This window comes from Triticum dicoccoides, chromosome 1A, assembly GCF_002162155.2.
Source record: "Triticum dicoccoides isolate Atlit2015 ecotype Zavitan chromosome 1A, WEW_v2.0, whole genome shotgun sequence".
NCBI lineage: Eukaryota > Viridiplantae > Streptophyta > Magnoliopsida > Poales > Poaceae > Triticum > Triticum dicoccoides.
In genome coordinates, this window is record NC_041380.1 from 408,533,433 (window position 1) to 408,552,729 (window position 19,297).

Genomic DNA, 19,297 nt, shown 5'->3' on the forward strand with positions numbered 1-19,297 from the left:
TAAAAATAATTCCAGAAAATGAATAATTGCGTCAGCACTGCGTCACTGTGACGTCAGTGAGTCAAAGGCGCCAGGGCCAGTCAAACCTGACTGGTGGGCCCTGTTTGTTAGTGTCTCAGCTAACTAACAGAGTTAAGTTAGTACTAATTAACTGTCAGTGGGGCCTGGGCCCACATGTCAGTGACCTAAACTAACTAAAATTAGTTAACACTAATCCTAAACTAATTAACAGGCCAGCCCCACCTGTCATAGGATCAGGGGGGAGTCAACATGGGCCCACACGGGTCAGGCGTGGTCAACTCGCCGGTCAGCGGGTCAAAGCCTGCTGGCGTTTAGCCGCCGGCGAGGCCAGACACGGCGGCGCGCTGCGGGATTTGCCCACAGGGCATCATTTGCTGCACGGAGAGCAGCTACGGGTAGCTGGTGCTCGCCCGCATCTAGCCATGGTGATGGCTTGGCCGGGGAGTGGCCGGAGCATCGCCGGCGACGAGCTTGGCGGAGGCCGAAGCTCGGGTCAGCTCGTGCGCGTGGCTGCAGTGGCCTAGGCGGCGTGGCGCTTGCACCTACAACATCTACGCGATGCAGTGAGTGTGACAGGCACAAGCCTGTGACCAAAAGGTCACCGGAGCATCGCCGGCGACGTGGTCAGGCGGCGGTGCGTTCGGACGGAAAAGGCACGGCGGCTACAGAGCTCTAGCGACGAAGCGGAGAGAAGGGGGAGGAGCAGTAGCTCACCGGGAAGCCGCAGAGAAGGTCAGCATGCTCGGGGAAGGCTCGGTGCGGTCGAAACAGCGACGGGGATCTCGGTGGCCCGAGGTTGAAGACGATGGCAGCGGGGACAATGCAGGGGCTCCAGCGTCATGCGGCTTGGCTAGTCGACGTAGTCGACGACAGCGAACCGTCCGGACACGGTGAGAGGGCGCGGGGACGGCATTGGACGTGGCTGCGGCGAGCGGCGACGACGGTGACGTCTCGGGCGACGTCGGGGAGGGTGAGAGAGAGTAACCAGAGGGAAGAGCGAATGTCTGCGAGGTCAGGGAGAGAGAGGGGGGTCGTCCCACATCGACAGCTCAACAAGGGGGGCGGCGAGGCGGCGGGCAGCTGCGTGGCGCGCATGCTATGCTCGTCGTCGAGCAGCTGCCTGCCTGCCTGGCCAAGCCAAGCAGCTTACTGGAGCGTTGGCTAGGCTGGGCCGGCTGGTGGGCCTGCTGGGAGGGCGCCAGATAAGCTTTCTCTTCCTCTCTTTCCTGTTTGTTTTCTTTTTCTATTTTTCTGTAACTTTAGGCTTTATTAAAAATACTTAGGCACTTGCTAAAATCCAGAAAATAATTGTGGGCTCTGTTGGGATTATTCCTAACAGCCCTCACTTAACTCCAGAATTATTTGGGCATTTAAAATATTTAATTGCATTTAAATGCCCAAATTCAAATACTTATGATTTAATTCAAAGAATACATAATGTCCTAGAAAAGACTACACCATTTTGCCGGGGTTTTTAACCCAATCCAGAAATGATGAACATTTTGTGAAGGGCATTTTGGGTTCATTGAAAATAATTTTAGTAAACCCTAGTTGTTTCCAGGGGGTGCTGGGGGTTCTGTCATCCCCATTTCAAGTTTATGTAGAAGTAGACATGATGCAACACTCTAATGCATGAACCAGCTAGGGTGTGACAGGCCCATACACTCCCTGGGGGGTTCCGGTAACCCCCCGGTACTCCGGTAAATGCCGGAACTTACCCAGAACCATTTCGATGTCCAAACGTAGCCCTCCAATATATCGATCTTTATGTCTCGACCATTTCAAGACTCCTCGTCATGTCCGTGATCATATCCGGGACTCCGAACTACCTTCTGTACATCAAAACACGTAAACTCATAATATCGATTGTCATCGAACGTTAAGCGTGCGGACCCTACGGGTTCGAGAACTATGTAGACATGACCGACACTCATCTCCGGTCAATAACCAATAGCGGAACCTGGATGCTCATATTGGTTCCTACATATTCTACGAAGATCTTTATCGGTCAAACCGCATAACAACATATGTTGTTCCCTTTGTCATCGATATGTTACTTGCCTGAGATTCGATCGTCGGTATCTCAATACCTAGTTCAATCTCGTTACCGGCAAGTCTCTTTACTCGTTCTGTAATGCAACATCCCTTAACTAACTCATTAATCACAATGCTTGCAAGGCTTATAGTGATGTGCATTACCGAGAGGGCCCAGAGATACCTCTCCGATACACGGAGTGACAAATCCTAATCTCGATCGATGCCAACTCAACAAACACCATCGGAGACACCTGTAGAGCATGTTTATAGTCACTCAGTTACGTTGTGATGTTTGATAGCACACTAAGTGTTCCTCCGGTATTCGGGAGTTGCATAATCTCATAGTCATAGAAACATGTATAAGTTATGGAGAAAGCAATAGCAGTAAACTAAACGATCAAAGTGCTAAGCTAACGGATGGGTCAAGTCAATCACATCATTCTCTAATGATGTGATCCCGTTCATCAAATGACAACTCTTGTCCATGGCTAGGAAACTTAACCATCTTTGATTAATGAGCTAGTCAAGTAGAGGCATACTAGTGACACTCATTTTGTCTATGTATTCACACATGTACTAAGTTTCCGGTTAATACAATTCTAGCATGAATAATAAACATTTATCATGATATAACGAAATATAAATAACAACTTTATTATTGCCTCTAGGGCATATTTCCTTTAGTCTCCCACTTGCACTAGAGTCAATAATCTAGATTACATAGTAATGATTCTAACACCTATGGAGTTCTTGTGTTGATCATGTTTTGCTCGTGAGAGAGGCTTAGTCAACGGGTCTGCAACACTCAGATCCGTATGTATATTGCAAATCTCTATGTCTCCCTCCTTGACTTGATCGTGGATAGAATTGAAGCATCTTTTGATGTGCTTGGTGCTACCTCTTGAGCACTGCGTTGGTTTTCCCTTGAAGAGGAAAGGGTGATGCAGCAAAGTAGCCTAAGTATTTTCCTTAGTTTTTGAGAACCAAGGTATCAATTCATTAGGAGATCACGCTCAGGTCCCACGCACCTACACAAACAAATAAGAACCTCGCAACCAACGCGATAAAGGGGTTGTCAATCCCTTCACGGTCACTTACGAGAGTGAGATCTGATAGATATGATAAGATAATATTTTTGGTATTTTTATGATAAAGATGCAAAGTAAAATAAACGGCAAAAGAAATAACTAAGTATTGGAAGATTAATATGATGGAAGATAGACTCGGGGGCCAGAGCTTTCACTAGTGGCTTCTCTCAAGAGCATAAGTATTACGGTGGGTAAACGAATTACTGTCGAGCAATTGATAGAATTGAGCATAGTTATGAGAATATCCAGGTATGATCATGTATATAGGCATCACGTCCGCGAAAAGTAGACCAAAACGATTCTGCATCTACTACTATTATTCCACACATCGACCACTATCCAGCGTGCATCTAGAGTATTATGTTCATAAGAACAGAGTAATGCTTTAAGTAAGATGGCATGATGTAGAGGGATAAACTCATGCAATATGATATAAACCCCATCTTTTTATCCTCGATGGAAACAATACAATACATGCCTTGCTGCCCCTGCTATCACTGTGACAGGACACCGCAAGACTGAAGCCAAAGCTAAGCACTTCTCCCATTGCAAGAAAGATCAATCTAGTAGGCCAAACCAAACTGATAATTCAAAGAAACTTGCAAAGATAAACCAATCATACATAAAAGAATTCAGAGGAGAATCAAATATTGTTCATAGATAAACTGGATCATAAACCCACAACTCATCGGATCTCGACAAACACACCGCAAAAGAAGATTACATCGAATAGATCTCCAAGAAGATCGAGGAGAACTTTGTATTGAGATCCAAAGAGAGAGAAGAAGCCATCTAGCTAATAACTATGGACCCGTAGGTCTGAAGTAAACTTCTCACACATCACCGGAGAGGCCATGGAGTTGATGTAGAGGCCCTCCGTGATCAATTCCCCCTCCGGCGGAGCTCCGGAAAAGGCCCCGAGATGGGATCTCTCGGGTACGGAAGGTTGCGGCGGTGGAATTAGGTTTTCATGGTGCTCCTGGATGTTTGGGGGGTATGTGGTCTTATATAGGAGGAACAAGTACGTCGGTGGAGCAACGAGGGGCCCACAAGGGTGGAGGGCGCGCCCCCCTGCCTCGTGGCTTCCTCAATCGTTTCTTGATGCACACTCCAAGTCTCCTGGATCACGTTTGTTGAGAAAATCACGTTCCCGAATGTTTCTTTCCGTTTGGACTCCGTTTGATATTCCCTTTCTTCGAAACCCTAAAATAGGAAAAAAACATCAATTTGGGCCGGGCCTCCGGTTAGTAGGTTAGTCCCAAAAATGATATAAAAGTGTAAAATAAAGCTCATTAACATCCAAATAGATAATATAATAGCATGGAGCAATCAAAAATTATAGATACATTGGAGACGTATCAAGCATCCCCAAGCTTAATTCCTGCTCTTCCTCGAGTAGGTAAATGATAAAACAAGAATTTTTGATGTGGAATGCTTTCTAACATATTTCTCAATGCAATTTTTCTTTATTGAGGCATGAATGTTCAGATCCGAAAGATTCAAGATAAAAGTTTAATATTGACATAAAAATAATAATACTTCAAGCATACTAACTAAGCAATCATGTCTTCTCAAAATAACATGGCCAAAGAAAGTTATCCCTACAAAATCATATAGTCTGGCTATGCTCTATCTTCACCACACAAAATATTTAAATCATGCGCAACCCCGATGACAAGCCAAGCAATTGTTTCATACTTTTGATGTTCTCAAACTTTTTCAATCTTCACGCAATATATGAGCGTGAGCCATGGATATAGCACTATATGTGGAATAGAATGGTGGTTGTGGAGAAGACGAAAAAGGAGAAGATAGTCTCACATCAACTAGGCATATCAACGGGCTATGGGGATGCCCATTAATAGATATCAATGTGAGTGAGTAGGGATTGCCATGCAACAGATGCACTAGAGCTATAAGTATATGAAAGCTCAACAAAAGAAATTAAGTGGGTGTGCATCCAACTTGCTTGCTCATGAAGACCTAGGGAATTTTGAGGAAGTCCATCATTGGAATATACAAGCCAAGTTCTATAATGCAAAATTCCCACTAGTATATGAAAGTGATATCATAGGAGACTCTCTATCATGAAGATCATGGTGCTACTTTGATGCACAAGTGTGGAAAAAGGATAGTAGCATTGTCCCTTCTCTCTTTTTCTCTCATTTTTTTATTTGGGCCTTCTTTTTTTGGCCTCTTTATTTTCTTCCGGAGTCTCATCCCGACTTGCGGGGGAATCATAGTCTCCATCATACTTTCCTCACTTGGGACAATGCTCTAATAATGATGATCATCACACTTTAATTTCTTACAACTCAAGAATTATAACTCAATACTTAGAACAAAATATGACTCTATGTGAATGCCTCCGGCGGTGTAACGGGATGTGCAATGATGCATGAGTGACATGTATGAAGAATTATGAACGGTGGCTTTGCCACAAATACGATGTCAACTACATGATCATGCAAGCAATATGACAATGATGAAGCATGTCATGATAACGGAATGGTGGAAAGTTGCATGGCAATATATCTCGGAATGCCTATGGAAATGCCATAATAGGTAGGTATGGTGGCTGTTTGAGGAATGTATATGGTGGGTTTATGGTACCGGCGAAAGTTACGCGATACTAGAGAGGCTAGCAATGGTGGAAGGGTGAGAGTGCGTATAATCCATGGACTCAACATTAGTCATAAAGAACTCGTGTACTTATTGCAAAAATCTATTAGTTATCGAAACAAAGTATTAGGCGCATGCTCCTAGGGGGATAGATTGGTAGGAAAAGACCATCGCTCGTCCCCGGCCGCCACTCATAAGGAAGACAATCAATAAATAAATCATGCTCCGACTTCATGACATAATGGTTCACCATACGTGCATGCTACGGGAATCAGAAACTTCACCACAAGTATTTCTCAAATTCATAACTACTCAACTAGCATGACTCTAATATCACCATCTTCATATCTCAAAACAATTATCGAGTATCAAACTTCTCATATTATTCAATGCACTTCTATGAAAGTTTTTATATTATAGCAAATTTCCATGTTGTTCTAAAGGGCTCTCAAAATAATATAAGTGAAGCATGAGAGATCAATTATTTCTATAAAATAAAACTGCCGCCGTGCTCTAAAAGATATAAGTGAAGCACTAGAGCAAAAACTATATAGCTCAAAAGATATAAGTGAAGCACATAGAGTATTCTAATAAATTCTAATTCATGTGAGTCTCTCTAAAAAGGTGTGTACAACAAGTATGATTGTGGTAAACTAAAAATCAAAGACTCAAATCATACAAGATGCTCCAAGCAAAACACATATCATTTGGTGAATAAGAATATAGCTCCAAGTAAAGTTACCGATAGACGAAGACGAAAGAGGGGATGCCTTCCGGGGCATCCCAAAGCTTAGGCTTTTTGGTGTCATTGAATTTTACCTTTGGGCGCCATGGGCATCGCCAAGCTTAGGCTCTTTCCACTCCTTGTTCCATAATCCATCAAATCTTTACCCAAAACTTGAAAACTTCACAACACAAAACTCAAAATAGAAAATCCCGTGAGCTCCGTCAGCGAAAGAAAACAAAACTCCACTTGTAATGAACTCATTCTTGATTTATATTGGTGTTAAACCTACTGTATTCCAACTTCTCTATGGTTTATAAACTCTTTTAAGAGCCATGGATTCATCAAAATAAGCAAACAACACAAGAAAAACAGAATCAGTCAAAAACAGAACAGTCTGTAGCAATCTGTAGCTAACGCAAACTCTGGAACCCAAAAGTTCTTAAATAAATTTCTGGTCGTGAGGAATTTAGCTATTAATTATCTGCAAAAAGAATTAACTAAATAGCACTTTCCAAATAAAAATGGCAGCAATTCTCGTGAGCGCTAAAGTTTCTGTTTTTACAGCAAGATCAAAAAGACTTTCCCCAAGTCTTCCCAACAGTTCTACATGGCACAAACACTAATTAAACACAAAAAACACAACCAAAACATAGGCTAGATAAATTATTTATTAATAAACAGGAGCAAAAATCAAGGAATAAGAATAAAATTGGGTTGCCTCCCAACAAGCGCTATCGTTTAACGCCCCTAGCTAGGCATAAAAGCGAAGATAGATCTAGGTTTTTTTTCGAAAAGGGGGGGTTCCCCTGCCTCTGCATCAGAGTGATGCATATGGCCATCTTATTAACCAAATAACAAAATGTGCCAACAAGGTTCCAAAGTCTCCAGCTTAAAGAAAGAAAAAGGATAAATGCAACTCACACAGAGCTAAAAGAGGTTAGACACACAAACTAGCCAGGGAAAGGTGCCACAACCGGCTGGCTAAAAATAGATAGGAAAACTAATTGCCTATCCTATTACATGACCGCCATCCAAACGGGTTGAAGATATCCCGAGCTACCATCTCCCAACGGATAGATCCAGTAACCAAATGCTCCCTGGCCTCCATTGGAGTGAGTAGCGACCACGAACGGATTAGTGTCGTAGCTCGGAAAATAACCTGCAAGAAATGAAACCGTGATGTTCTGTTAAAAAAATCATTTCTGCAATTCCAGATAATCCACAATAGAGCGCAAACTCCAACCCGAATATGTCTTGCTAAGTTTGGCTCAACCCCATTAAGCCATGTCCCAAATAATGCATTGACCGAAGTCGATGGAGTAATATTAAAAGCAATATGGGCCGTCCGCCAAAGATAGATCTAGGTATTGCCATCTTTGGTAGGTATTTCTTCAATAAGACACCTATAACCCTTAGGAGTTTCTTTCTTTTTATTAATTATCAAATTCCTAGGCACAAAATCAAGAAAATCATTTGTAGCGAAGGGTTCCTTAAGGATAGTGAGAAAGTTGGGTTGAACACTTATGGATTTGAGGTCCGCATTTTCCTTACTAGAAGTTTCACCCTTATTTTTAGGAACATACATCAATTTGGCAATATTAGCATTAGGAGGAGTGTTTTTCACGGAAGAAAAGGCAGACCCAAGGTTGGTAATAAATATCCTCAATTTTATCAATTCTAGTGGAATCTTGATCTATCTTTTCATTAAACATAGGTCCCTTTTCTTTAAAAAAATTAAGAGCATCTCCTACCTTAGATCCGTATTGGGTAATTTGGTTATGGATCTTTCTATCCAAATTTTCAATCAACTCTATGGTGGCAACTTTATTTTCAATAATTTCAAGCCGTTGCGTCACTTGTTTCAAAGTTAAAATAGTTCCATTAACCAAAAGAGGTGGTGGGACAAACAAATCTATCATAGCATTATAAGAATCAAAAGTATGGCTACCCAAGAAATTTCCTCCGGTAATGGTATCAAGAATATATCTATTCCAAGGAGTGATGCCTACATAAAAATTGCAAAGGCGAACGGAAGTAGATTGCTTCCTAGTAGATCTATTTTGCGCATTACAAATTCTATACAAAGCATCTTTTATATTTTCTCCCCCCCTTTGTTTAAAATTAAGAACTTCATTCTCGGGAGACAAAGGAGTAGATAAAGGACTAGCCATAATGACGAAGCAAGCGGAAAAGAGGTGAACAGAAAGAGAGGGCGAGAGGAAAAGAGGGCGAATAAAACGACAAGGGTGAAGTGGGGGAGAGGAAAACGAGAGGGAAATGGCAAATAATGTAATGCGAGGGATAAGAGTTTGTGATGGGTACTTGGTATGTCTTGACTTGACTTGACTTGGCGCGAATCTCCCCGGCAACAGCGCCAGAAATCCTTCTTGCTAACTCTTGAGCACTGCGTTGGTTTTCCCTTGAAGAGGAAAGGGTGATGCAGCAAAGTAGCGTAAGTATTTCCCTCAGTTTTTAAGAACCAAGGTATCAATCCATTAGGAGATCATGCTCAAGTCCCACGCACCTACACATACAAATAAGAACCTCGCAACCAACGCGATAAAGGGGTTGTCAATCCCTTCACGGTCACTTACGAGAGTGAGATCTGATAGATATGATAAGATAATATTTTTGGTATTTTTATGATAAAGATGCAAAGTAAAATAAACGGCAAAATAAATAACTAAGTATTGGAAGATTAATATGATGGAAGATAGATCCGGGAGCCATAGGTTTCACTAGTGGCTTATCTCAAGAGCATAAGTATTACGGTGGGTAAACGAATTACTGTCGAGCAATTGATAGAGTTGAGCATAGTTATGAGAATATCTAGGTGATCCTGTATATAGGCATCACGTCCGCGACAAGTAGACTGAAACAATTCTGCATCTACTACTATTACTCCACACATCGACTGCTATCCAGCATGCATCTAGAGTATTAAGTTCATAAGAACAGAGTAATGCTTTAAGTAAGATGACATGATGTAGAGGGATAAACTCATGCAATATGATATAAACCCCATCTTTTAATCCTCGGTGGCAATAATACAATATGTGCCTTGCTGCCCCTGCTGTCACTGGGAAAGGACACCGCAAGATTGAACCCAAAGCTAAGCACTCTCCCATTGCAAGAAAGATCAAATTCAGAGGAGAATAAAATATTGTTCATAGATAAACTGGATCATAAACCCACAATTCATCGGATCTCGACAAACACATCGCAAAAGAAGATTACATCGAATAGATCTCCAAGAAGATCAAGGAGAACTTTGTATTGAGATCCAAAGAGAGAGAACAAGCCATCTAGCTAATAACTATGGACCCATTGGTCTGAAGTAAAATACTCACACATCACTGGAGAGGCCATGGAGTTGATGTAGAGGCCCTCCTTGATCAATGCCCCCTCTGGCGGAGCTCCGGAAAAGGCCCCGAGATGGTCTCTCTCGGGTATAGAAGGTTGCAGCAGTGGAATTAGGTTTTCGTGGTGCTCCTGGATGTTTGGGGGGTACGTGGACTTATATAGGAGGAAGAAGTATGTCGGTGGAGCAACAAGGGGCCCACGAGAGTGGAGGGCGCACCCAGGGGGATAGGCGTGCCCCCTGCCTCGTGGCTTCCCCAATTGTTTCTTGACGCACACTCCAAGTCTCCTGGATCACGTTTGTTGAGAAAATCACGTTCCCGAAGGTTTCATTCCGTTTGGACTCCGTTTGATATCCCTTTTCTTCGAAACCCTAAAATATGCAAAAAAAAACAGCAATTTGGGCTGGGCCTCCGGTTAGTAGGTTAGTCCCAAAAATGATATAAAAGTGTAAAATAAAGCCCATTAACATCCAAAATATATAATATAATAGCATGGAGAAATCAAAAATTATAGATACGTTGGAGACGTATCACTTGGTTCTCTTGTGAAATATGGATTCCTTTGCCAAGGCAATTGCACCAGTGTTGTCACAAAATATTTTCATTGGACCCGATGCACTAGGTATGACACCTAGATCGGATATGAACTCCTTCATCCAGACTCCTTCATTTGCTGCTTCCGAAGCAGCTACGTATTCCGCTTCACACGTAGATCCCGCCACGACGCTCTGCTTGGAACTGCACCAACTGATAGCTGCACCATTCAATAAAAATATGTATCCGGTTTGTGACTTAGAGTCATCCGAATCAGTGTCAAAGCTTGCATCGATGTAACCGTTTACGGTGAGCTCTTTGTCACCTCCATAAACGAGAAACATATCCTTAGTCCTTTTCAGGTATTTCAGGATGTTCTTGACCACTGTCCAGTGATCCACTCATGGATTACTTTGGTACCTCCCTGCTAAACTAATAGCAAGGCACACATCAGGTCTGGTACACAACATTGCATACATGATAGAACCTATGGCTGAAGCATAAGGAATGACTTTCATTTTCTCTCTATCTTCTGTAGTGGTCGGGCATTGAGTCTGACTCAACTTCACGCCTTGTAACAAAGGCAAGAACCCTTTCTTTGCTTGATCCATTTTGAACTTCTTCAAAACTTTATCAAGGTATGTGCTTTGTGAAAGTCCAATTAAGTGTCTTGATCTATCTCTATAGATCTTGATGCCCAATATATAAGAAACTTCACCGAGGTCTTTCATTGAAAAATTCTTATTCAAGTATCCTTTTATGCTATTCAGAAATTCAGTATCATATGCTTTGATCACACTATCAAAGCGTATATTCCAACTCCGAGAGGCTTGCACCAGTCCATAAATGGATCGTTAGAGCTTGCACACTTTGTTAGCACCTTTTGGATCGACAAAACCTTCTGGTTGCATCATATACAACTCTTCTTTAATATATCCATTAAGCATTGCTACGGGTGAGAAAGTCTCATCGTAGTCAACTCCTTGAACTTGTCGAAAACCTTTTGCAACAAGTCAAGCTTTGTAGACAGTAACATTATCGTCCGCGCCAGTCTTCTTCTTGAAGATCCATTTATTCTCTATGACTTGCCGATCATCAGGCAAGTCAACCAAAGTCCACACTTTATTCTCATACATGGATCCCATCTCAGATTTCATGGCCTCAAGCCATTTTGCGGAATGTGGGCTCACCATCGCTTCCTCATAGTTCATAGGTTCGTCATGGTCAAGTAACATGACCTCCAGAACAGGATTATCGTACCACTCTGGTGCAGATATTACTCTGGTTGACCAACGAGGTTCGGTAGTAACTTGATCAAAAGTTTCATGATCATCATCATTAGCTTCCTCACTTACTGGTGTAGGAATCACTGGAACTGATTTCTGTGATGAACTACTTTCCAATAAGGGAGCAGGTACAGTTACCTCATCAAGTTCTAATTTCCTCCCACTCACTTCTTTCAAGAGAAACTCCTTCTCTAGAAAGGACCCATTCTTAGCAACGAATATCTTTCCTTCGGATCTGTGATAGAAGGTGTACCCAACAGTCTCCTTTGGGTATCCTATGAAGACACATTTCTCTGATTTGGGTTCGAGCTTATCAGGTTGAAGCTTTTTGACATAAGCATCACAGCCCCAAACTTTAAGAAACGACTACTTGGGTTTCCTGCAAAACCACAGTTCATAAGGTGTCGTCTCAACGGATTTTGATGGTGCCCTATTTAACGTGAATGCAACTGTCTCTAAAGCATAACCCCAAAACGATAGCGGTAAGTCAGTAAGAGACATCATAGATCGCACCATATCTAATAAGGTGCGGTTACGACATTCAGACACACCAGTACGTTGTGGTGTTCCAGGTGGCGTGAGTTGCGAAACTATTCTGCATTGTTTCAAATGAAGACAAAACTCAAAACTCAAATATTCACCTCCATGATCAGATCGTAGAAACTTAATTTTCTTGTTACGATGATTTTCCACTTCACTCTGAAATTCTTTGAACTCTTCAAATGATTCAGTCTTATGTTTCATCAAGTATATATATCCATATCTGCTCAAATCATCAGCGAAGGTCAGAAAATAGCGATACCTGCCACGAGCATCAACACTCATCGGACCGCATACATCAGTATGTATTATTTCCATTAAGTCTATTGGTCGTTCCATTGTTCTGGAGAATGGAGTCTTAGTAATCTTGCCCATGAGGCATGGTTCGCAAGCATCAAGTGATTCATAATCAAGTGATTCCAAAAGTCCATTAGCATGGAGTTTCTTCATGCGCTTTACACCAATATGACCTAAACGACAATGCCACAAATAAGTTGCACTATCATTATTAAACTTATATCCTTTGGCTTCAATACTATGAATATGTGTATCACTATTATCGAGATTTAGTAAAAATAGACCACTCATCAAGGGTCATGACCATAAAAGATATTACTCATATAAATAGAACAACCATTATTCTCTGATTTAAATGAATAACCATCTCGCATCAAACAAGATCCAGATATAATGTTCATGCTTAACGCGGGCACCAAATAACAATTATTCAGGTCTAATACTAATCCAAAAGTTGGATCTAGAGGTAGCGTGCCGACAGCGATGACATTGACTTTGGAACCATTTCCCACGCGCATCGTCACCTCGTCCTTAGCCAATCTTCGCTTAATCCGTAGCCCCTGTTTCGAATTGCAAATATTAGCAACATAACTAGTATCAAATACCCAGGTGCTACTGCGAGCACTAGTAAGGTACACATCAATAACATGTATATCAAATATACCTTTCACTTTGCCATCCTTCTTATCCGCCAAATAGTTGCAGTAGAAGCACTCAGTCTCAGGCTTAGGTATAGACTTGGGCTTCTTCACTTGAGCAGCAACTTGCTTGTCGTTCTTCTTGAAGTTCCCCTTCTTCCCTTTACCTTTTTTCTTGAAACTGGTGGTCTTGTTGACCATCGACACTTGATGCTCCTTCTTGATTTCTACCTCCGCAGCCTTTAGCATTGCGAAGAGCTCGGGAATCGTCTTATCCATCCCTTGCATATTATAGTTCATCATGAAGCTCTTGTAGCTTGGTGGCAGTGATTGAAGAACTCTGTCAATGACACTATCATCAGGAAGATTAACTCCCAGTTGAGTCAACTGGTTGTGGTACCAGACATTCTGAGTATATGTTCACTGACAGAACTATTCTCCTCCATTTTGCGGTTGTAGAACTTATTGGAGACTTAATATCTCTCAATTCGGGCATTTACTTGAAATATTAACTTCAACTACTCGAACATCTGATATGCTCCATGCTGTTCAAAAAGTCGTTGAAGTCCCGGTTCTAAGCCGTAAAGCATGGCACACTGAACTATCGATTAGTCATCAGCTTTGCTCTGCCAGACGTTCATAACATCTGGTGTTTCTCTTGCAGCGGGTTTGTCACCTAGAGGTGCTTCTAGGACATAATTCTTCTGTGTAGCAATGAGGATAATCCTCAAGTTACGGACCTAGTTTGTGTAAATGCTACCATCATCTTTCAACTTAGTTTTCTCTAGGAACGCATTAAAATTCAACGGCACAACAGCACAGGCCATCTATCTACAACAACATAGACATGCAAAATACTATTAGGTACTAAGTTCATGATAAATTAAAGTTCAATTAATCATATTACTTAAGAACTCCCACTTATATAGACATCCCTCTAATCATCTAAGTGATCACGTGATCCATATCAACTAAACCATGTCCGGTCATCACGTGAGATGGAGTAGTTTTCAATGGTGAACATCACTATGTTGATCATATCTACTATATGATTCACGCTCGACCTTTCGGTCTCAGGGTTCCGAGGCCATATCTGCCTATGCTAGGCTCGTCAAGTTTAACCCGAGTATTCTGCGTGTGCAAAACTGGCTTGCACCCGTTGCATGTGAATGTAGAGCTTATCACATCCGATCATCACGTGGTGTCTCGGCACGAAGAACTGTAGCAACGGTGCATACTCAAGGAGAACACTTGTACCTTGAAATTTAGTGAGAGATCATCTTATAATGCTACCGCCGAACTAAGAAAAATAAAATGCATAAAGGATAAACATCACATGCAATCAAATATAAGTGATATGATATGGCCATCATCATCTTGTGCCTTTGATCTCCATCTATTTCTTCTATGACTATCGCTACCGCTTAGTGATAAAGTAAAGCAATTACATGGCGATTGCATTTCATACAATAAAGCGACAACCATATGGCTCATGCCAGTTGCCGATAACTCTGTTACAGAACATGATCATCTCATACAACAATTTATATAATCACGTCTTGACCATATCACATCACAACATGCCCTGCAAAAACAAGTTAGACGCCATCTACTTTGTTGTTGCAAGTTTTACATGGCTGCTACGGGCTGAGTAAGAACCGTTCTTACCTATGCATCAAAAACCACAACGCGGTATAGTGATTGCTTTTTGATCTTCAGAAAGAACCCTGTTCATTGAATCCGATTCAACTAAAGTTGGAGAAACTAACACCCACTAGCCACCTGTGTGCGAAGCACGTCGATAGAAACAATCTCGCGCAAGCATACATGTAATGTCGGTCTGAGCCGCTTCATCCAACAATACCGCTGAATCAAGAATCAACTAGTGATGGCAAGCAATATGTATATACCCACGCCCACAACTCCTTTGTGTTCTACTCATGCATATAACATCTACGCATAGACCTGGCTCGGATGCCACTGTTGGGGAACGCAGTAATTTCAAAAAAAATCCTACGCACACGCAAGATCCATCTAGGTGATGCATAGCAACAAGAGGGGAGAGTGTAGTCCACGTACCCTCGTAGACCGTAAGAGGAAGCATTATGACAACGCGGTTGATGTAGTCATACGTCTTCATGATCCGACCGATCCTTGCACCGAAGGTACGGCACCTCCGCGATCTACACACGTTCAACCCGGTGACGTCCCATGAACTCTAGATCCAGCTGAGGTCGAGGGAGAGTTTCGTCAGCACGACGGCGTGATGACGGTGATGATGAAGTTACCGACTCAGGGCTTCGCCTAAGCTCTACAACGATATGACCGAGGTGGAAATGTATGGAGGGGGGCACCGTACACGGCTAAACAATCAACTTGTGTGTCTATGGGGTGCCCCCTCCCCCGTATATAAAGTAGTGGAGGAGGGGGGGTCGACCCTCTCATGGCGCGCCCAAGGGGGGAGTCCTACTCCCGGTGGGAGTAGGATTCCCCCTTCCCTTGTTGGAGTAGGAGAGAAAGGAAGGGGGAGAGACGGAAGGAAGGGGGGCGGCCCCCACCCAATTCGGATTGGGCTTGGGGGGCGCGCCCTCCACCTTGGCCAGCTCCTCCTCTCTCCCACTAAGGCCCAATAAGGCCCATACACTCCCCGGGAGGTTCCGGTAACCCACCGATACTCCGGTAAATGCCCGAACTCACCTAGAACCATTCCGATGTCCAAACATAGCCTTCCAATATATCGATCTTTATGTCTCGACCGTTTTGAGACTCCTCATCATGTCCGTGATCATATCCGGGACTCCGAACTACCTTCGGTACATCAAAACATAAAAACTCATAATACCGATCGTCATCGAACGTTAAGCGTGTGGACCCTACGGGTTCGAGAACTATGTAGACATGACCAAGACTCATCTCCGGTCAATAACCAATAGCAGAACCTAGATGCTCATATTGGTTCTAAATATTCTATGAAGATCTTTATCGGTCAAACTGCATAACATATATGTTGTTCCCTTTGTCATCGGTATGTTACTTGCCCGAGATTCGATCATCGGTATCTCAATACCTAGTTCAATCTCGTTACCGGCAATAACTAACTCATTAGTCGCATTGCTTGCAAGGCTTATAGTGATGTGTATTACCGAGAGGGCCTAGAGATACCTCTCCGATACGCGGAGTGACAAATCCTAATCTTGATCTATGCCAACTCAACAGACACCATCGGAGACACCTGTAGAGCATCTTTATAGTCACCCAGTTATGTTGTGACGTTTGATAGCACACTAAGTGTTCCTCCGGTATTCGGGAGTTGCATAATCTCATAGTCATAGGAACATGTATAAGTTGTGGAGAAAGCAATAGTTGTAAACTAAACGATCAAAGTGCTAAGCTAACGGATGGGTCAAGTCAATCACATCATTCTCTAATGATGTGATCCCATTCATCAAATGACAACTCTTGTCCATGGCTAGGAAACTTAACCATCTTTGATTAACGAGCTAGTCAAGTAGAGGCATCCTAGTGACACTCATTTTGTCTATGTATTCACACATGTACTAAGTTTCCGGTTAATACAATTCTAGCATGAATAATAAACATTTATCATGATATAAGGAAATATAAATAACAACTTTATTATTGCCTCTAGGGCATATTTCCTTCAGAAATTGCAATAATTATTACCGGTCTAGTTATCGATTGCCTAGGGATAAATGACTTTCTTGTGACAAAAAGCTCTCTACTAAAACTAACTTAGTTGTTTCTTTACGTGCTCCTATGTTTTATTTACGTGCTCTTTATTATCTTGCAAACCTATCATACAATACCTACAAAGTACTTCTAGTTTCATACTTATTCGAGGAAAGCGAACATTAAGCGTGCGTAGAGTTGTATCGGTGGTCAATAGAACTGGAGGGAATATTTGTTCTACCTTTAGCTCCTCGTTGGGTTCGGCACTCTTACTTATCGAGAAAGGCTACAATTGATCCCCTATACTTGTGGGTTATCAAGACCTTTTTTTGGCGCTGTTGCTGGGGAGCAATAGCGTGGGGTGAATATTCTCGTGTGTGCTTCTTTGCTTTATCACTAAGTAGATTTTATTTTTTGTTCTAAGTTGTTCTCTATCTTTAGTTATGGATATGGAACATGAAATACCAAAAAGAAATAGGTTTACCTGCTACTCATGGAGATGGGGAACCTCCTAAAACCCTTGACGCCTCATTATGTGAAAGATATGATGCACTACTTTAATAATCCTGAGAAAACCCCATTCAATTATATAATGGGAGACACGTTGGATCAATGTGAATACTTTAGGGATTATCTATTGAACAAAAAGGGAAACTGTTATGGGATCAAATTTATATGTTGCACCGGTATGCTCAGAATTTATGCTTGAGATTTGATTATACTTGTTTCTCTAGGATGAAGGCTCCACACCTTCCCGTTTCATGTATATTTAATGATAATGAAACCTTGGCTTCTTATGCTAATGGTATATACGATTACTTTGATGTGGAACGAATAGAAGAATTCGTTGCTTTTAAGGGTGCTTATGAAATTGAATCTTTGTTTGAAAAGTGTGAAAATCTTGATGATGCTGTTTACAGACCTAAAAATTATGCTATACTTAAATATTGCTATGAGAATTATGAATATAATGCCGATATTAATGAGTTTATTGAGAAAGTCTCCGTTTTCCAAGAAGAGACTAATATTTTGCAGAAATCTATGGAAGAAGAAATTGATGACACTATGAGCTCATTAGATGAAAAAATGATGAGGAGAGCGAAGAACAAAAGGAGGAAGAGCGGATTAGCTACCCGTGCCCACCTTCTAATGAGAGCAACTCTTCAACTCATACATTGTTTAATTTCACTTCGTGCTTACCAAAGGATGAATTCTATGATAATTGCTATGATCCCTTAGATTTCTTTGAAATATCCCTTTTTGTTGAAATTGGTGCTTGCTATGCTTGTGGCCATGATGCCAATATGAATGATGCTTATGGAGATGAACTTGCTATAGTTCCTTATGTTAAGAATGAAATTGTTTATATTGCACCCATGCATGATAGTCCTATTATCCTTTTGTATTCTCCCAACTACACTATATTTGATAAGTTTGCGCTTATTAAGGACTATATTGATGGGTTGTGTTCTACTACTACACATGACGATTTTGATAGATATAATATGCATGTGCTTGCTGCTCCTACTTTCAATTATTATGAGAGAGGAACTACATATCTGCCTCCCTATGTTTCCAATACAATAAACTTGCAAGAAACTACTTATGCTATGTATTGGCCTTTACTTGGTGTGCATGAATTGTTCTTTTATGACATGTCGATGCATAGAAAGAGAGTTAGACTTCGTCATTGCATGATATATGTTACTTTGTGGTCACTACTAAATTACAAATCATTGCTAATGAAAATTGGCTTTGATATACCTTGGGATCCGGGTGGATCCATTACTTGAGCACTTTATGCCTAGCTTAATGGCTTTAAAGAAAGCGTTGATAGGGAGACAAGTGTGGCACCCGGCTCAGAGAAACCGGAACGCCCCGTATTCCAGCCCAGAGATCAAGGGGAAGTCTCTGGAATACGACACTGCTTGACATAGAACAAATCAGCTCTTGTTACAACAATAATAATACAAGGGTCTGATGTTACAAAGAAGCACATCAGCACGGTGACACTATGCTTGCGATACTACACTTGCTCTATGCTAGCACCAAAACAACTCGTAGAAGCGGAATACTTCTAGTAGCGGAACAACGACGAAGGTGGTGAACTCCACTACGCAGGGACTGTGGCTCGGACACGATCTAGCTCGCACGCATGGCAACCATCGACAAGTAATCAAGCAATCATGACAGCACCTGCAATCTGGCATGACACGCCAGGTCAGTACATTGAATGTACTTGCAAGCTCACAACAACCATAAACATCAAGGCAAGACAATGACATAGCATTTAACAGGTTAATTAAATTAACAACTATTATGATGAAACAACTACTAATCATGGTATGAAACTGGTACGATACTAATAAATCACCATCTCGGATCTCCATAACCATGTCTCTCTTGGCTAACCGGTCAAGCAATATACCATCTTGATCACCTCGTGATCAAAGCC